Raw genomic sequence first — 21,699 nt, 5'->3', positions numbered from 1 at the left:
TTTGAAATGGCGTCAACTTTCGTACGGCGCGGTAGACGTGAAGTGGGTTCAAGCCCCAAGCAAGTTATTAGTTTTTTATTTTTTTTTTATAGATTTTATGATTGTAAGTATATTATTATATAATTTTTGAAGATATTCTTCTTTTTTGAAAGTGGTAGATAAGAAAGCTAGTTTGATTTTTAAATAAAATAAGTACAAATAACCTTTTAAGTATATTTACTTCGTTTAAATTACCTATTATATAATAGAAGAATATCTTCTTACGTGCGTACAAAGTACACACACATTCTTTTTTTTTACTTCAAAAATTTATTTCGCCGAAGCGATGACGGTCGCTAATTCAACACTTTTTTCCCATCTTAAAAGTGCACAACGTCCCTAAAAAAGTTTTCACTTCAAAAATTTATTTCGTCGAACAAATACCGGTCGCTAATTTAATACCTTTTTCCCCATCTAAAAACTGCGCATTTATTTCGCTGAAGTGATGACGGTCGCTAATTCAATACTTTTTCCCCATCTAAAAAGTGCACAACGTCGTTAAAGAAGTGTTCACTTCAAAAATGTATTTCGTCGAAGCAATGACGGTCGCTAATTCAATGCTCTTTCCCCATCTAAAAAGACCAAAACGTCTCTAAAGAAGTTTTCACTTCACAACATTATTTCGTCGAAGCAATGACGGTCGCTAATTCAATATTTTTGCCAATCAAAACAGTGCACAACGTCGCTAAAGAAGTTGTCACTTTAAAAATTTTTTTCGCAGAAGCAATGGCAATCGGTAATTCAACACTTTTTCCCCATCTAAAAAATGCACAACGTCCCTAAAAAAGTTTTCACTTCAAAAATTTATTTCGCCAAAGTGATGACGCTCGCTAATTCAATACTTTTTCCCCATCTAAAAAGTGCACAACGTCCCTAAAGAAGTTTTCACTTCAATATTATTAGTATTATTATATGTTATTATACATTATAATAATACACGTGCAAAATTTATTTCGTCGAAGAGATGACGGTCGTGAAATCAATCTTTTTTCCGCATCCCAAAATAGATTTTACATTTATTTTAAATTTAAATACTTTTATACAATCTATGTACTACTCATACACTTTATATACATACTCATAATATAGATACGTACGCGAAGAGATGACGGTCGCGAAGTAAATCATTTTTCCCCATCCTAAAATAGGTTTTACATTTATTTTAAATTTAAATACTTCTATACAATTTATATATATATATATATATATATATACATACACATAATATACCTATATATGTACAAAATTTATTTCGCCGACGCGATGACGGTCGCGATAATGGTCGCGAAATCAATCCTTTTTCACCATCCTAAAATATGTTTATTTTAAAGATTAAAATTAAAGATATGTATATTTTAAGACATTTATTTTAAATTTAAATGCCTCTACACAATTTATATATACTTATATATTTATATATTTATATATATGTGTATATATTTATATATATTTATATATACACATATTATATAGCATAAGCGATGACGGTCGCAATGACGGTCGCGATGACGGTCACGATGACGGTCGCGATGACGGTCGCAATGTCGGTCGCCAATTCAATGCTTTTTCCCTATCCAAAAATCGCACAACGTCCCTTAAGATGAAGGTCGCGATGACGGTCGCGAATTCAATGCTTTTTCCCCTATCCAAAAATCGCACAACGTCCCTAAAGAAGTTGTCACTTCAAAAAATTCAGATTCGGTTTCTTTGCCGATTTCTGTTAAAAAATGTTCCCATTTAACAAATCCGAAGGGTGCGGGGCGAAATTTTTGGGCAGAAATTGTTTAAACAAATTCAAGAACTCATCTTTTTTGCCACAGAAAATATTTTGTGTCATTTTCAACCAAAAAGATCTATTCTCATTTTTCTCAAAAGTTGATAATGTTTGAGTTATAAGCGATTTAAAATATGAAAAATGCAAGAATGCGCATTTTAAAGGCTTGAAATATTTAAATTATTATTTTTGAGGTTGCTAACTGCCTAAATTGATGTTCATGCATTCTATTTCAAGATTCTCAGATAATCGGGGCTTATTTCAATATAGACCATTGTTTTTTAATTGTTAATTATGCGCGTCCACTCGACTTTTAAGCCGCCGCGCGTCGCACTATATGTACAATTTTTCAGATTTTAAATCGCTTATAACTCGAAAACTATCAACTTTTAAGAAAAATTAAACAAAACATTTTTGTTTAATTAACCAAAAATATTTTGCGGAGCAAAAAGGTGATATTTTGAATTTGTTTAAAAATATTGTCACACCTACAAAACTTAATAATAGTGGAGTCACTGAAGGTGGATATGAGCTATTACCTCCGATTTCATTGAACCTCCATCGATTTGCATGAAAATTGGTGAGTGGTTAGAAGATATCTCAAGGAACAAAGGTGAGATGGTGCCAACTTGCGCTTTTACGCTGAGGGTGGATGCCACCCCTTCTCGGGGTTGAAAATTATTTTATTAAAATTAACCCCATAATTCGATAGAGGGACAAATTTCAAGCAAAATTTGTTATATAAAGTTATTAAAATAAATCAAAACTTTTTGAGTTATTAAAGATCAAAGATTTTAATTTTTTTGAGAAAAATGCATGTTTTTAACCAATTTTTCATCAATAACTCAAAATGTGTAAGTTTTTACAAAAAAGTTATTATTATCAAAATTAAAGCTAATAAAAAAATGAAATAAACCTCTTACTAGAAAAACCTTTTAATGTTAGCTAAAAGTGAGTTATAGGTAATTGAATGTATATTTTTTTCGGAGAGTAAAAAACTCGTAAGTATTCAAGCTGAAATAACGGGAAATTGATGCATTTTATAACATAAACTTATTAAACATTTGTAAAAAGTACTTAAAAATATAACGTTGATAGCGTTAAAATTTATGCTCCAAATTTTTTTCAAAATTTATCTTTTACAAATTTTTCCAAAAAATATTATTGTTTTTTTTAATAACTCCGTTCGTGTTTACGATATCAGGTTCATCTAAAAACTGTTTGAAAGCTAATTCCAAGTGCTATTTAAGACCGTTAAACCTAATCTTTTAAACCCCTTACTTTTTTAAAAACAAAAGGTTAAATGACCCCGGTTGCATGGTTCTTACAGCAAAATTTAAGGTTTAAACGTTTCTATCTCGGTTATTTTTTACCCTATAGAAATAGTAAAACAGGTAGAATATTCGGCACAGAAAAAACTAAAATTTGGTTGTATATAATTTTTTACGTATATTGAGTATTTTTAGAGTTATTATCAAAAGAATATGAGAATTACAATAATTTTAAAAATCATGATTTTTTAAATTATATCTTTTTTTCAAAAGTATGCATTCTAAACCGGTCAAAATTATCGAAAACATTAATTATACTAATATAAAGAGGTGCTTTTAAGGAATACTATAAATTTTAATTTTTGTGGAAATGGCGTATGTTTTATTTTTCACTTTTTCCTAAAAAATTCGAAAGGGTTCTTTTATTTTCATTATAACTTGCTTAATTTTGACGCTATTACCTTGTTCTAAAGCTCATTTGATAGGCATTCCGTACTTTGACAAATGTTTAGCAGGAATATTTTATACATTGCATCGTTTTCCCGTTATTTAAACTTGAATACTTAGATTTGAGTACTCGTCGAAAAAAACTCACTTTGAACTAACATTAGTTTAGTTCTTTATGTGAGGAATGTATTCAATTTTTTATTATCTTCAATTTCAGTAATAATAACTTTTTTGTAAAAGTTTATAGTTTTTGATTTATACGTGAAAAACCGATTTAAAACATGCATTTTTTACGAAAAAATAAAATCTTTGATCTTTAATAACTCAAAAAGTGTTGATTTATTTTAATAACTTTATATAACAAAAATATTACTTATAATTTGTTCCTCTATAGACTTATGGGATAATTTTTAATAAAATAATTTTCACCCCCGAGAAGTGGTGGCATCCACCCCCAGGGTAAAAGCGCAAGTTGGCATCATGTCACCTTTCTTCCTTGAGGTATCCTCTAATTACTCACCAATTTTCATGAAAATCGAAGGAGGTTCAACGAAATCGGAGGAGAAAACCTTCAGTGACTGCAATATAAGCAAATATAAATAAAATAGACACCTATGTAGAACATATGCAAAATGTTTTGTTGATTTTTTTTCCAATTTGAATTTTTAAAAATTTAAAAACAAAGTGTGGGCCTAGGTTTAGGCAACTTTCTCTATATATGAGTTTTCAAGCCTCTAAAATGCGTATTTTCGCATTTTTCAGATTTTTCATCGCTTATCACTCGAAAACTATCAACCCTACAGAAAAATTACAAGAGACCTTTTTTGTTTGAAATGACCAAGAAAATCTAAAGAAATATTTGCCGCAGCAAAAAATGTGAGTTTTGGAATTTGTTTAAAAACATTGTTTAAACAATTTCTGCCTAAAAATTTCGCCCGGTACCCTTCAGATTTGTTTAAAGGGGACATTTCTGAACAGGAATTCGCATCAGAAACATTTTTCCTATGGGATCGAATTCACAACCTGGACTAACTTGAGACTGGGGTGACCTGAACTGCTTCACTTTTTGGTTTAATGACAAATAAATCAATAGTGTTCCAGAGTTCATCCTTCATATCTTACTGTGTTTACGTAATACAGAAATGTATAAAATCCATTACAGTGTCATATTTCAGAATTATAGAGAGAGGTTTCAAAAGTAGTGAACATAACAGAATCTAGAACAATTTTAGATTTACTTGTTGATTTTTTATTTTTGTTTCGGTGTACTACTTGTTTTGTTTTGTACACCAAATATCCTGTTACACTTTAGATTTGTTACTTTACGGAGCCCTGTCAATTATTTTCGATGATTAACACAATTTATTAGCTATGTGCAAGTTGGAAAGGGCGATATCTAGTGTCATAGATTCAAAAAGTTTTTATCACTTTTAATACACTAGTCGTATATAAAATGCAAAATGACTTAAACTTAAAAGTGTCACTTGCTACCATATAGTCATGATGTGAACAAGTCAAAATCGAGCTCAATGCTACCTAGAGCATAAAACATTGGATATTTTAAACATCCATATTTAATTTCAAATTTTTTATTTATGTTCCTATGACGGATCAATTGTAAAGGGTTTTTACCCACATATTTTTATTTTGGTGGTTATCATATTAGATTCACGTAAACACTGATGATGATCGGTCATCCGATCGAAAACTAGTTCTGTTCTGTGATGTAGCCCTTTTTAGGGATTTTAACAAATATACCTTTTATAAAGGATTTAGCGTTGTTGTAATATACAGGGTGTGCCAAACCTCTGGTCTTCTTTAATTACGGCTAAACTATGAGATATACAAAAAAATGTTTATAACAAAACTAATGTGTATCAAAGAGGTCTATAATTTAAAATTATTTTCAATTATACAGGGTGAGTCAGAACGACGGTATGAACCAAAGTTGTATTTTTTTAAATGGAACACCCTGTATATTAAATCATTTTTGAATATATTATTTAAAAATATGAAAAATTTGTATAAGGTCTTATAGGTCTAAAGTTAATAATTTTCGAAATATTTACATTTTTATTGAGAAAAATGGTAATATTTATAGGGTTGTGGATTATGTTTCCAAGGAAATAAAAATTTGGGTGATAGGTCAAAGTTTTTAAAATATAGTGTTATTTTTAAATAATTTAATATTTTTTACTTTTAGCCATAAAATATACAGTGTGATCACTATTTGCAAATACAAAATTTTCTCATTTTTTTTAAATGGGACACCCTGTATATTACTTTTGCGTTTTGTAGTAAATATTACAACCTTTCTTTTGGTATAAGGTTGTATGTACCTAGCATGTTTCGTTTTGTAGATATTTAAAAAAAAACTATAGATTTTACGTGTTTGCGGATTTTTTATTTAAAAATTTTTTTGCAAAAAAAATAATTATAATCTGGTTTTAGAAACATACACTAAAATATAAAATATGAAGATAAAAACGTAATTAAAGATTAAAATAAATCGTATGCTAGTACAATTCAATTGAATTTAATAACTTTAAATTATTTTACAAAAAATATTTTACCATATAAATGAATGCATGAATTAGTTACTAAATTAAATAAACAACCAAATTTTAAATCAACCGTAGTAATTTTTCTACTACAGCAACTTTCCTGTACCAAATTAATTGTTAGTTAAATTGTATTTAGTTAAACTTTTAATTTACCTTTTAAATTTACTTACATACATCTTGAGAATATAAAAATTATTATAAAGTATGCTTTGAAACAAATGAATGTTAAATGTATCATCCAAATTATTTATTAATATAAATAGTATTTACTGGTGTCACAAAAACTGGGAATACTTTTGTAGTTGAAATTTTTGTAACAATTTTTTTTATTTTAAATTTTAATTTTTTAACCGAAACATTTTTGGATATGACATTTGTTTTGGGCGAAACCATTAGAAATTATTACCAGATTTTGTGACACGAGTAGGTACATAGATACTATTTACTTCTTAATATACTTCCATAACGTTCATTTGTTTCAAAGCATACTTTATACGTTCTCAAGATGTAGGTAAATTAAAAAGTTATTAACTGATCTTACTCGCAAATACAATATAACTAACAATTAATTTGGTATAGGAAAGTTGCTGCGGTAGAAGAATTACTACGATTGATTTAAAATTTGGTTGTTTATTTAATTTAGTAACTAATTTATGTATTCATTAATATGGTAAAATATTTTTTGTAAAATGATTTAAAGTTATTAAATTCAATTGAATTGTACTAGCATACGATTTATTTTAATCTTTAATTACGTTTTTATTTTCATATTTTATATTTTAGTGTATGTTTCTAAAACCACATTATAATTACTTTTTTTGCAAAAAAATTTTTAAATAAATCCGCAAAAACGTAAAATCTATAGTTTTTTTAAAATATCTACAAAACGAAACATGCTAGGTACATACAACCTTATACCAAAAGAAAGGTTGTAATATTTACTACCAAACGCAAAACTAATATACAGAGTGTCCCATTTAAAAAAAATGAGAAAATTTTGTATTTGCAAATAGTAATCACACTGTATATTTTACGGCTAAAAGTAAAAAATATTAAATTATTTAAAAATAACACCATATTTTAAAAACTTTGACCTATCACCTAAATTTTTATTTCCTTGGAAACATAATCCACAACCCTATAAATATTACCATTTTTCTCAATAAAAATGTAAATATTTCGAAAATTATTAACTTTAGGCCTATAAGACCTTATACAAATTTTTCATATTTTTTAATAATATATTCAAAAATGATTTAATATACAGGGTGTTCCATTTAAAAAAATACAACTTTGGTTCATACCGTCATTCTGACTCACCCTGTATAATTGAAAATAATTTTAAATTATAGACCTCTTTGATACACATTAGTTTTGTTATAAACATTTTTTTGTATATCTCATAGTTTAGCCGTAATCAAAGAAGACCAGATGTTTGGCGCACCCTGTATATTGTATACAGCCAACTACAGGATAACTTTTTCCTCGTGACTTACCAATATGTTCAACTTATAGTGAAAGGAAAGATCGAGAAAAAGAGAGGACTAGGAAGGAAAGAACTATCGTGGCTAAGAAACATCCGACAATGGACATGGCTAAATTAGAACAGCTAATAAGAACAGCTGAAGACAGAGAAGAGTTTGCACTTGTAGTAGCCAACCTCCATTGTGGAGAGGGCACTTTAAGAAGAAGAAGAATTATTTTTACAAATATCTTTATTCGTACAAATAATTAATCTTGTTCTGAAGCTATTTTCTTGTGGCATTTTTACAATTTTAACTATTTAGAATGGGAAATAAGCCACAATATTATTAAAAAATGATTTTTATTAACGTTTCGACGCCCAAATCGGGTGCCGTTGTCAAATTACAAAATACTATTGTATATATTGTATATATATAATATTGTATATACAAAATACAATAGTATTTTGTAATTTGACAACGGCACCCGATTTGGGCGTCGAAACGTTAATAAAAATCATTTTTTAATAATATTGTGGCTTATTTCCCATTCTAAATAGTTAAAATAATTAATCAACAATTAGGTAAGAAAATATTACTGGCTTCTTTTTTCTTTCGTTTCGTTTCGTGGAATAGTTTTGCTTATATCCAAGTTATGTTTGAATATGTATTTACCAGCGCATTAATGTTTATGGCAATTTACTTATATTTTCAGTAGTAACTACACGAGAGCTCTAAAATTATCGATTTGATTCCCGAGTGATACTTTGACAGTTTTAATTCACTCCACGACCCGAAGGGGAGTGAAATTATGTCTAAGTGTCACGAGGGCAAAACAAATCGATAATTTAAGAGCGAGAGTAATTCGGTAAGATTATCTCATGAATAAAACTATCTTTTTAAATCATTTTAATTAATATTATATTGATATCTTCGCCTGAATATTTACTAAACCTGTTTCTTGGTGTTCTCTGTGACAATATGTAAAACATTAATTCTCATTAATGTCACTAAATGTATTTTTGGGTAGCAACGAAGAAGGGCATCTGACGTAAAATACTTGACGACGGGAAATTATCAAAAATTATTGCTGTAATTTTTATTTCTGTAGCTTTCTATTTGTCAGAATCTCTATTAGTCCAGAAAGCCACTGCGCATCCGCTAGGAAAAATATTCTGATTCTGATTGTTTGCATAACCTTACTGAAAAAGGACCCCCTTTAACAAATTTGCATGTTGCCAGGTCCAAAAGTGGGTAAAAAATTTTTTAAACGTTTTTTTTTTGTTTTTTTCCTAAAATGATTTTTTTTACACCGAACTAAGTTTTTTTTTAGGTTTTTTTGGATCATTCCAAACAGAAAAGGTATTTATGGCCGGTTGCACCAACAGATCTTAAGCTTAAGTCGAGAATATCATAAGAATTAATATAATATAATTATAATATATTACAATAAGAATACCATAATATAATAATAGATATAATTGATAATAAGGTAAGAATCTAAAATTATGGTGCAACGTAAGTGATACTCAAGGAGGCCTTATCTATAAGTAGAGCTTAGCTAAGCTGGAGCATAAGATCTGTTGGTGCAACCAGGCATTAGTGACTTTTCTCTAAAGTTGATAGTTTTTGACATAAGTGATTAAAAATTTAAAAACTGCGAAATCGGCCATTTTTAGCCCTCAAAAACTATGTGAAAAACTGAAAATTTCAATGTTGCCAAAGTAGGTAGATATTCTTTAAACATAGATTGATGACACTGTAACGTATTTTTTTCTGTATGAATGGGGTAGCTTAATAAATGACTAAAGTTTTACAGAAATAGGCTAGCTGGAAATTGAAGAGACTAAACAGTAGGGCTCAGGGAAGGATCAGGCCGTATTTGCACGCCCTAGTAAGACGGTACCTACTGAAATACTAAGAAAAGAACTATTGACCAAGAAGATATTCAGAAGTAGTGTTGAGCGCCAGGGAAGAATTGAATAAATTCTTCTCCACGTGACCTATATTGCTGTACCTAACTAATACTATTAATAGATACTATTAAAATGATAGGATAATAAAACATATAAGTATGTACAACCACATTTAATAAAAAAAATACCTATAAACCCTATATACAATTTTATACACTAGCTAAATATCCGACGTACTATGGTAGTACACTCCTGTCGATAATGCAGGTTTTACAGTATGAAAAAACTAATATATGTAATGAATTTATTCTACTAAGGAAGTGATTTGATCTAAATATGCATGTACAAACTAATTATTACTATAGAATACAAGATTGGCTGACAATCCCGTATCTGATCGGAAGTGACAACCTGACAATATCTGATGAATGGAATAAATATTATTGAGTAGGAAATAAACCCTTCGATAGTGTGCACAGTATCGTCCCAGATAGTTTATAATCCTGAGATTATTTTAAATACCTGATACAATCATGAAAATGAAATATAAAATTCGTTGACAAAAACATTATTGAATATTATAAAGCTAATAGGTTTTAAGAAGGTGAATTTATATTATTATTAAGGTTATGTATTTGAGTTATTGAAAAAAAATTGAAAATTGAAAACTATTATTTAAAAGGATTGAAAATTTAAATTTTATTATAAAAACCTGGCGTTTCTACAAAAGTAGGCCGTGGCTTCTCCAAAATCCTGGTGAGGTTGATGATGAGAGAGCCAGGTACGTATCCTCCGATCTTCCCAATCCTCGGGAGGTAAGGAACAACAACACAGAGGATTGACGAGGAGGTACTTGCTAGTGTCGGTAAAACTCAATGTCTATTCCAGAAACGAAAAAAAAAACATCCAAAACTCTTCCAATCCAAACCCAAAATAATCCCAAAATGATTGCTTATTCCATAAATAAATGAAGTATCCAAATGTGACTTAAATTTTGTTATAGTCTTCCTCCAGTGGCTAAAAGAACAGAAAACCTTCTATTAGCTGGTTTTCCTTAAGTATCTAAGAAACAGGGCCTCTATAAAAAGGTGTTTCACCTTATCAGAACTTGACAGAGAAAAAAACTACGGAAAAAGTGAGGTTTGATGTACATGCTTTCATTGACCTTGATTCTTCTTGACTGGAAAAAGCCTTTTTAAACGAATATAAGGAAGTATTTGGACAAAAAAATGTGGATCTTGTAATCAAAGATTACTATATGGAGTTATATACATGATAGAATGAAAATTATCATTGATTTTCAATTTATTTGAGAGTGAAAATGTAGTTCTAAGAATATTTTTTTTTCCTGTGAGTGTATATTAGAAGTATTGAAAAAGTGATAATTAAAGAATAGCAATGCTTTTCATATGATCTAAATATGGTATTAAAAATGATTTAGATGGTTATTTTTTCTTAGCATGAAAAAGAAATGGCAAACCAAAGTTAAGTGATATTTTTTTCATACATACCCATTGTTTTTTTCAAAAAATATTGGAAACAAAAACTCTTCACAACCCCAAACAAAAAAATAAAAACTTCCTCCAACGTTAATTAATCTTCTTATAACTTATTTCAACCAAAAGGTAAATTCTTACAATGGCCACCGGAGGACTTCTTGATCGGACAAGAACGAAAATTCAAGTGAAGTGCCAGCCGCTATGGCCGATATGACATACACCCCTGCCGGATATCGTCATTGCCAACTGCTAGACTCTAATCTACCAGATATTACCAACTTTATCGTCTATCAACTGCAACCTCTAATACGAGTGCTTGTAAAGTTGGTTGCATACCTAGTTCCCATCGGAATAACATTTTAGTAACGATAGTAGTAACTCATCGTTACATTCCCCCATTACTTGTAAGAAAAAAAAATTGATCCTATGATCAATCTTTTTTTTTTTATTATGCATATACATATATATATATACTCATATAGATACTCCATACAAGTATCCACAGAGAAAAATCACACGCTGTGGGATCCAACACAGGCGTGAACAAACCAAATTTCTAAAATATAATACGAACCTACGAATACCTCACTACTCTAAACTAACCTATCGTAGGACATCGTCCAAACTCTGATATATATCCTAAAGACCAAGTTGTGTTCAAGTTGATTCAGTAGATTTCTATAAAACCCCAAATTATAGTCAACAAGAACACCATAACAACAATATTCGAATACAAAACTCAATATAACCTATACGACGACTAACTTACACTTACAGCTGACTCGATCGATCATACCTAACCGCAAATTATGAGTCATGTAAATGGAGTTGTCTTAATGCTCGATATATCTCATATGGTACCAACATACATACTTAAGGTTTATTATAACCCTTTACTAAATTCCATAATTTAGAAAAATTCTATTCTCAAAAAAGTCAAGTGGGACGAGTAGTACAAAATTGTTCTATCGATGGACAACAGATTTAAATAGAGCATATCCAAAGTGAACAATCAGTAGAAATCTCGTAGCCAGTTCCAATAAGCTAAAACATAGACCATAGTATAAACCAAAATAAATATAAGAGTTATGTATTGACAAGAAAAGAAATTATTGTAGCAAGCCTTTTATCCTAAATTGATCCGACTGTGGACAATAGATTTATATGGAAGCATATCCAAGATGGAACAATCAGGCAGATTTAATTGAGCAACGCTACAACCTAACACTAAATGTGCTAATAATGATTACATATTGGGTAATATGACCCTCACTCAACTGATCATCCGATTTGTATCAGATGCAACGGGAGGTCTACCTAAGGGTACCTAATTAAATAGTGGACATAACAGAAGTTAGCTTACTCTGGGATTCTCTAACTATAGCTATAGCTACAACAAATTTATGGGAATAGCCAGAAAAAGCTAACCAATATTTCGGAATCATCTCTCATGAAATACATCAAGAAGTCACATATTATTAACTCTTATAAATAAATCCAATTAAGTAAATATTAGAGAACAAGTAAATCAATTTCTAAAGAAACTGCAGATTAAGGAAATGTTCCCTGGTCACTCACAGACAACAGGACGTTGATCCTGACTCTAATTTACATACAAACAAAAAATAATGAGTTTTCAGGAAAGCTGATGCTCGAACTCAATAATCCCTTGGTGTAGGCAAAAGCTACCCTATTTCCATAGGACTGATATCCAAGAAGTTACCATTATTATCAGAACAATAAAATGATAAAACTAAAGGAGAGTAAGTATACAATAGACAGACAAGTTTAAGACTAAGTCTCTATAGAATGATCATAAACTGAACATTGAATAAGAATGCCTAGTGCATGATTAAAATGATGATTAAACATTCTATCATAAAAATTCAGCATCTGAACTAATTAAGGTATGACCCAGGACTAGGCAACTGTGAGCCAGGAAATCCGTCTCCTATCATGTGCACAGTTGATAAGTAATACAAGTTTCGAACCCACGTATTTGCATAGCCAAGCTAGGCAAACCATTTTCCTAAGAAATATTCAATACGATGCATAACGAAATGGCTTCATAGTTTTTATCATAAATTTTATCTCAATTAACTTAATTAAATTTTTGACCAATGAAGTATAACTTTGGAATCACACTGTATACTCAAATTGCCTTTACCAAAACAAATATTACGATGACTTCTTTAGACCAAAATAAGCTAATGTACCAAGGAATCATACTAAGCATTGGAATAACTTTCCAGTAGAAACTACAAAATTAAACACAACACCAGATAAACATAATCTAAACCTATTTTGTAGATACACTAATCTACAAGTGATGACATATATAAGCATAATCACATACAAGGTGTTACAGTTCCATACCAGTTCAATAACAAGCCAAATTAAGCTAAATCTCAATACTAAAACTAATGCCATCTAAGATACATTGAATATGGAAAGCTAAAAATATTATTATAATGGATAAAACATAGTGTCCCTATCTGGCGACTAAATCAAAATCCAATCATTGACCTATTCATTAACCAATCGAGTATTCCTGAAGTTTATAAAGAGGAATTAACTTAATCAATAATGTTAAGTTAATCTTCTTCTTCTGATGATGAAGATTCTAAGTCAGCGGTTCTCAATCTGTGGTACATGTACCACTGGTGGTACATTTCATTTTTTGAGGTGGTACACAAAACGCAAAAACAGCCAAAATCAGCACCACTATTATAGTTAATTAGATCACCTAGTTAGATATGTATTTCAGTTAGGTGGTACCACAAATAATAAAAAGTATTTGGTGGTACATGACACAAAAAGATTGAGAACCGCTGTTCTAAGTCATTGACAGTATTATCTGGTAGTAAGTCCTTTATATGAAATCGACCAAGTTTTCTGTTGGACGAGCTATCTTTTAATTCATATATTAAAGGAGAGATTACTTTACTGACAACACATGGGACATATTTCTGACAAAATTTGGCAGAAATAGCATCACCTTTACTAGACTTAACGAAATTACGTTTCAATACCCGATCACCAACAAAGAATCGCAAATCTCTTTTCCTCAAATTGTATTGACTCTGTGACTTGAGGTAAGAAGATTTTAACTTCTTCCTGATGTCTGCAAATATTGGGGGCAAAGTCTGAACATCATCTAAACGATGAAGTTTCTCAGAGATATGAGGGAGACTTGTGGAATTGTCTGAAATTAAACCAAAATAATCACCAGACAAAGCAATATTTCTACCAAAATTCAGATAAGCTGGAGAACATTGAGTAACTTCATGGACCGAAGTTCTTATGGCTTGAGCTATGGAGTGGATATACTGGTCCCAAGCTCTGTGATCTGGATAGGTGTACGATCTAAGGGCTGTTACAATACTGCGGTTCACTCGCTCACTATGATTAGCTTGCGGATGGTATGCAGCATTATAAAAGATTTTCTGAACTTTGTACTTGGTTAGAAGATCCTTAAAGGCCTTAGACACGAATTGGGGACCATTGTCGCAAGACACAATTTGGGGAACACCAAACAACAAAAAGACTTGTTCCTCCAAATATTTCACAATGGCAGGGACAGTGGCATTACGAAGAGGAAAAACTAGTGGAAATTTAGTAAAGTAGTCCACAACCACCAAACAATAGGTATAGCCATTGTAACTACGAGGATATGGCCCAATCAGATCCATGGATATCATCTGCCATGGGAAGTCAATGTTCCTAAAAGTACCCATTAATCCAGCTTGTGGCATAGTACTTGGCTTGCAAGTAGCACAAACTCTACATCTAGAAATATATTTCTTGATATAGTTGCGCATGCCAGGCCAATAATATAATTCTGCTATCCTACTAAATGTTTTATAGGAACCGAAATGACCAGATGTCACATTATCATGAAAAGTACGAAGAATTTCATCCCTGTTTGCTGTTGGGACGACAATTTTCCAATCAGACGTATTAGACAAAGCTTCTACTGAACTAACAACATGCTTATAAAGGATATTATTTTCTACTTTAAAATCAGGATACTGATCAGGTGTTTGAGTAACCTTTTCCAACATTTTCTGATACCATGCATCCGGAACTAAAGTGGATAAGTCAAGAAGATTGACATCAAATGTTCGAGACAAAGCATCTGCTACTACAACACCATTTGCCTTACGATGGACGATATTATAATCAAAGGCTGACAACTTACAAATCCATCGAGACAAACGTTGGGATGGGTTACGCATAGAATGCATCCAGAGTAAAGAACTATGATCAGTAATAAGGGTACACTTACGACCTTCTAAATAGTAGCGGAAAGCCTCCAAGCCATGAATAATAGCAAGGAGTTCACGCTCGGTAGTGGAATAATTTTTCTGGGCCTTATTGAGCTTCTTACTAGTATATGCTATGGGGTGTTCAGAACCATCTTTCATCTGAAAGAGTACACCACCTGAGGCGGTATTTGAACAATCAGTCATGAGGTAGAAATGTTCACTGAAATCAGGTGAAGTCATGACCGGAGTACTGGTAAGAGCTTCTTTAATACGATGAAAAGCATCGTCGGCTTCAGGAGTCCAGGTGATAGTCTGGCCCTTTTTCCTATTCTTAAGGAGGTCAGTAAGAGGTGATAATAAAGTAGAATAAGAAGGCACAAATCGACGATAGTACCCACACATGCCCAAGATCCTACGTAGTTGTGTAGTAGTTTTAGGAATGGGGAAGTCCTTAATAGCGGTTACTTTATCAGGGTCTGTTCTCAAACCTTGATGATCAACAACATATCCTAGAAATTTCAAATTAGGACGACAAAAATTACATTTCTCTAAATTAACCGTGAGATTAGCCTCTTTAAGGCGTAAAAATAATTTCTCCAATATTTCAATATGTGAAGAAAAATCAGGAGTAACAACTATGATGTCATCTAAATAATAGAATACGAATGGTTCGAGTTGGGGACCAATAACCAAGTCCATTAAACGACACATTGTTTGCGGAGCTGAAACTAGACCGAAAGGCATTGTGACAAATTGAAATAAACCTTTACCACTGACAGCGAAAGCAGTATACTTCTTACTCTCTTCACTTAACGGAATTTGTAAGAAGGCTTTGGATAAATCGATAGAAGAGATATATTTGGCATTTTGTAGTTTGCTCAAAATTATATCTATCCGAGGGATGGGATAAGCATCTCGATTAGTAGTGATACTATTAAGTTTGCGACCATCGAAGCATACTCGGAATGATCCATCCTTCTTCTTCGTCATCCATAACGGCGAACAATATGAAGAATTTGAATGTTCGATAATGTTTAGAGAGAGCATCGAATCAATTTCTTTACCTAAATCTGCTTGCCATGCCTGAGGTATGGAATATTGATATTGTCTAAACGGAGTTGAAGTGTTCACTTCGATAGTATGAGATATTAAATGTGTACGGCCTAATTTATCTTTGGAAGAGATAGAAGAAATAAAATTGAATAAAAAACTTTGGTCTTGGTAAAAGGTATATTATTTTAAAAAGCCCTATAGGGCTACAAACATCGAACAGAACGTTTTCGCTCTAAAAAGAGCATCATCAGTGTTGCAAGAACATGGTGAGCCAACCAAAAAATACGAAGGTCAAAGCCTTTCAAAAATGGACTAAAAGTCACATCAAAATGCTAACATAGCAAATTCCAAAGGATGGATATAATCCCTAAGGATATGGCCCTAGGATAACATATGACTCCCACACGTTGTAAGTGGGTCAAAGGTAACAAATTAGGTCATTGTGTTACAAGAGCTGACAGGCAACTGTTGCAAGAGTTGCCTGTCAGCTCTTGTAACACAATGACCTAATTTGTTACCTTTGACCCACTTACAACGTGTGGGAGTCATATGTTATCCTAGGGCCATATCCTTAGGGATTATATCCATCCTTTGGAATTTGCTATGTTAGCATTTTGATGTGACTTTTAGTCCATTTTTGAAAGGCTTTGACCTTCGTATTTTTTGGTTGGCTCACCATGTTCTTGCAACACTGATGATGCTCTTTTTAGAGCGAAAACGTTCTGTTCGATGTTTGTAGCCCTATAGGGCTTTTTAAAATAATATACCTTTTACCAAGACCAAAGTTTTTTATTAAATTTTACTTGTAATTAATGGTATACAGCCAGCTACAGGAAATTCTTCCTAGTGGAGATAGAAGAAAATTTAGAGATAATATTCTCTAACTGGTTTTGTTCTAAGCTAGACAAACTAGAGAACTCACGAATGGCACTGACAGTTGCGACATTAAAGGAAGATATAAACAACGAAAAATCTGAACAGTTTAATGTACTATTAAATGCATTTAAGAAATCCATGCCAAGAATTATAGAATTTTTAACTGAAGGGATAACATAAAATGTAATCATTTTCCGAATATTGGCAACTACGATTTCTGTGTCAAATTTACCTGTAATTGACTGGATTGCACCATCCGCAGTAGAGACTTGCAGAGAAGAAATAGGCATAACATTAATATCAGTGTTTTCTAACAATTTCAGCGAATACGAACCTAGTAAAGAAATGTTAGAGCCACTATCTAATAGAGCTAAACAAGATTGTCCTAAAATTTAAATTTCAAGATAAGGTCGGTTATCATTATGTTTCCTAACTAATAACGAATTTATATCAAAATCCAAAATATCTGAAAATATCTATTTTCAAAATTATCTGGTATTAACATAGACATATCATTATTATTTACAAACGTACAACCTGGTATAGAATTTGGAACTGTTTCCTTGTCCTGATTATGCTTATTACTAAAATTCCAGTTTAAGACTGGAGGGGATAATCTACGATCAAGCGAACCGCACGAGTCAACTGAAGTGTTACTAACAATTACTTTTTCCCTGATTTCGGTTTGCGTGCTGGTCTCCGGTTGGAAGTGTTTCTTCCTTCCTGAGAGGGTGTGTTTGAGCTGCTGGCGGGTATTGGACCTGAAGCTTCGTCTACAGCTGCGGTCATATTCCCTGATGGGGCTGCTGTTTGAGGAACGCTCAGGGTACGAGCCTCTGCATGCTCGTTTCCCGAACACTTAAAACAGTTACGTTTAAGTGTATTTTCTCTACCACAACCGTGACAGAAAATCTGTGTTTGGGGTCTGGTACAATCCCGAAATGCGTGACCAATCGACTGACAATTCCAGCAAGAAAAGGAATGAGTAGTCACAGACACATTCGGTGTATAGGGCCTAGATTGCCAAGAACGATTTCTCGAGGAGTGAGAGTTAAATCCAGCACCAGAATTAGATGTTGTAGGAGGATGAAAAGACCAGGATAGAGTTTCCTCTAACCGTTTACACTTATCTGTCAGGTCTTCGATAGTGGCTATATCAACAAGTGCCAATTGGGCATGGTAAAAAGGTAGCAAACATTTTAGAATTATCTTAATTTTTGCATTATCTGTTAAAGGAGTATCTAAACGACTACACATACCCAACATAGTGTTAATAAACATAGTCACTGATTCTCCAGGTTTCTGCTTGTGATTCTTGATCTGGTCTAAGAGATCAGTTTGGAAAGAATAAGGCAGAAAATCTGATTTTAGTTTCTGAGCCAAACCAGTCCAAGTGGTAAAGCTACCACGGTTGTTCATAAACCACGTAAAAGCATGGCCTGTAAATAATTCGGCAGAAGCCGAAAAAAGATCTTCCTCACTCACACCTCTCGAAACACGAAGACATTCTACCCTATCTAAAAATGAAATTACTTGGTCATAATGACCTTCACCAGAAAACGAAACTCCCCACTTATGTACCTGCACAGGCTTGGGATGTAACAAGGAATTAGAGGCTTGAATTGAAGAAACAGGAGTGGACGTGGCTAGAGGATTTACTCGAGAATCGAGTTCACCTTCTAGACTGAGAATCCTAATGGACAGAGAGCGTTTGTAAAGTTGTTGCTCCTCATCTGAGCAACATAATAAGTGGACACGACCAGAGATATGAGCAAGACGTGAAATGTATCTAGAATACATGCTATCATGGACAGTCCCTCTAAAATTATTTATCTTTTGCGTAAGATCCTCTAGTGTCTCATTTATTCCCTGTTGTTGTTCCAGGAAAGGAATAGCTGCAGCTGAAATCTGACGGAAACTCCTGTTTCCTTGCTCCTGTTTAAGAGCACCACGCAATAGACTGCGTTTTCTATCACATTTAGCGGCTTCTTCAACCTCTATTTCCCTTATCCTCAGCTCATAATCTAACTCCCTAACTAACAAATGTTCTGGCTGAAAGGTACACATGGTGGTAGGAAAAATTTAGTAACAATAACCCCAACCCAACAACGACAAACCGAACCCACCCCAACAAACTAACGACCCAATTAACCGACAATCTACTAAACAAGCTGCTCAACCGACGAGCTGCTAAACTAACGACCTAATAAACCGACAAACCAAATATAACCGAGATATATATTTGGGGTAGATATTTAAAATAATTTAAGTAAATGTTTAAACGAAAATGTATATAAAAAAATGAAAACTTTATAAATTATATATAGGTATGGTAAGCAAAAATTTAGCTAACTGTATTATATTGTCTGGCAAAATCAAAATCACCTAAATCAAAAGTAGTAATGTACCTAGATATCAAAAAAAATAAATCATTCAAAATTTTTCAAAATAAATATCCAGGTATCACCAAACCGACCAGACCGAAATGTCAACCAATACACCTGTTCAAATATTATCCTACTCACGATTTACAATTATTATTTTAAATAAATTAAAATAGTACCAATACAGCAATATAAGTGCACTAGTGTATTTTCCAAATAACGTACAAAAGGAATCAAAAATGTATCTCTATATAATTACAAAATATACAACAATAGACCAGAAAGATACTTACTAGAAAAATTTACAATAAGCAACAAAATAAAGAAAGGTACTGTCTTACTGAAAGTCGGGCCCCACGTTGGGCGCCAATTGTAACGTATTTTTTTCTGTATGAATGGGGTAGCTTAATAAATGACTAAAGTTTTACAGAAATAGGCTAGCTGGAAATTGAAGAGACTAAACAGTAGGGCTCAGGGAAGGATCAGGCCGTATTTGCACGCCCTAGTAAGACGGTACCTACTGAAATACTTGAATGATAAAGAAAATAAATTAATATAAGGAGTAATGACAAGAAAAGAACTATTGACCAAGAAGATATTCAGAAGTAGTGTTGAGCGCCAGGGAAGAATTGAATAAATTCTTCTCCACGTGACCTATATTGCTGTACCTAACTAATACTATTAATAGATACTATTAAAATGATAGGATAATAAAACATATAAGTATGTACAACCACATTTAATAAAAAAAATACCTATAAACCCTATATACAATTTTATACACTAGCTAAATATCCGACGTACTATGGTAGTACACTCCTGTCGATAATGCAGGTTTTACAGTATGAAAAAACTAATATATGTAATGAATTTATTCTACTAAGGAAGTGATTTGATCTAAATATGCATGTACAAACTAATTATTACTGTAGAATACAAGATTGGCTGACAATCCCGTATCTGATCGGAAGTGACAACCTGACAATATCTGATGAATGGAATAAATATTATTGAGTAGGAAATAAACCCTTCGATAGTGTGCACAGTATCGTCCCAGATAGTTTATAATCCTGAGATTATTTTAAATACCTGATACAATCATGAAAATGAAATATAAAATTCGTTGACAAAAACATTATTGAATATTATAAAGCTAATAGGTTTTAAGAAGGTGAATTTATATTATTATTAAGGTTATGTATTTGAGTTATTGAAAAAAAATTGAAAATTGAAAACTATTATTTAGAAGGATTGAAAATTTAAATTTTATTATAAAAACCTGGCGTTTCTACAAAAGTAGGCCGTGGCTTCTCCAAAATCCTGGTGAGGTTGATGATGAGAGAGCCAGGTACGTATCCTCCGATCTTCCCAATCCTCGGGAGGTAAGGAACAACAACACAGAGGATTGACGAGGAGGTACTTGCTAGTGTCGGTAAAACTCAATGTCTATTCCAGAAACGAAAAAAAAACATCCAAAACTCTTCCAATCCAAACCCAAAATAATCCCAAAATGATTGCTTATTCCATAAATAAATGAAGTATCCAAATGTGACTTAAATTTTGTTATAGTCTTCCTCCAGTGGCTAAAAGAACAGAAAACCTTCTATTAGCTGGTTTTCCTTAAGTATCTAAGAAACAGGGCCTCTATAAAAAGGTGTTTCACCTTATCAGAACTTGACAGAGAAAAAAACTACGGAAAAAGTGAGGTTTGATGTACATGCTTTCATTGACCTTGATTCTTCTTGACTGGAAAAAGCCTTTTTAAACGAATATAAGGAAGTATTTGGACAAAAAAATGTGGATCTTGTAATCAAAGATTACTATATGGAGTTATATACATGATAGAATGAAAATTATCATTGATTTTCAATTTATTTGAGAGTGAAATGTAGTTCTAAGAATATTTTTTTTTCCTGTGAGTGTATATTAGAAGTATTGAAAAAGTGATAATTAAAGAATAGCAATGCTTTTCATATGATCTAAATATGGTATTAAAAATGATTTAGATGGTTATTTTTTCTTAGCATGAAAAAGAAATGGCAAACCATAGTTAAGTGATATTTTTTTCATACATACCCATTGTTTTTTTCAAAAAATATTGGAACCAAAAACTCTTCACAACCCCAACCAAAAAAGTAAAAACTT

This window comes from Diabrotica virgifera, chromosome 3, assembly GCF_917563875.1.
Source record: "Diabrotica virgifera virgifera chromosome 3, PGI_DIABVI_V3a".
Taxonomy (NCBI): domain Eukaryota; kingdom Metazoa; phylum Arthropoda; class Insecta; order Coleoptera; family Chrysomelidae; genus Diabrotica; species Diabrotica virgifera.
The sequence above is the reverse complement of the archived record's forward strand: the minus strand, read 5'-3'. Positions refer to the sequence as shown.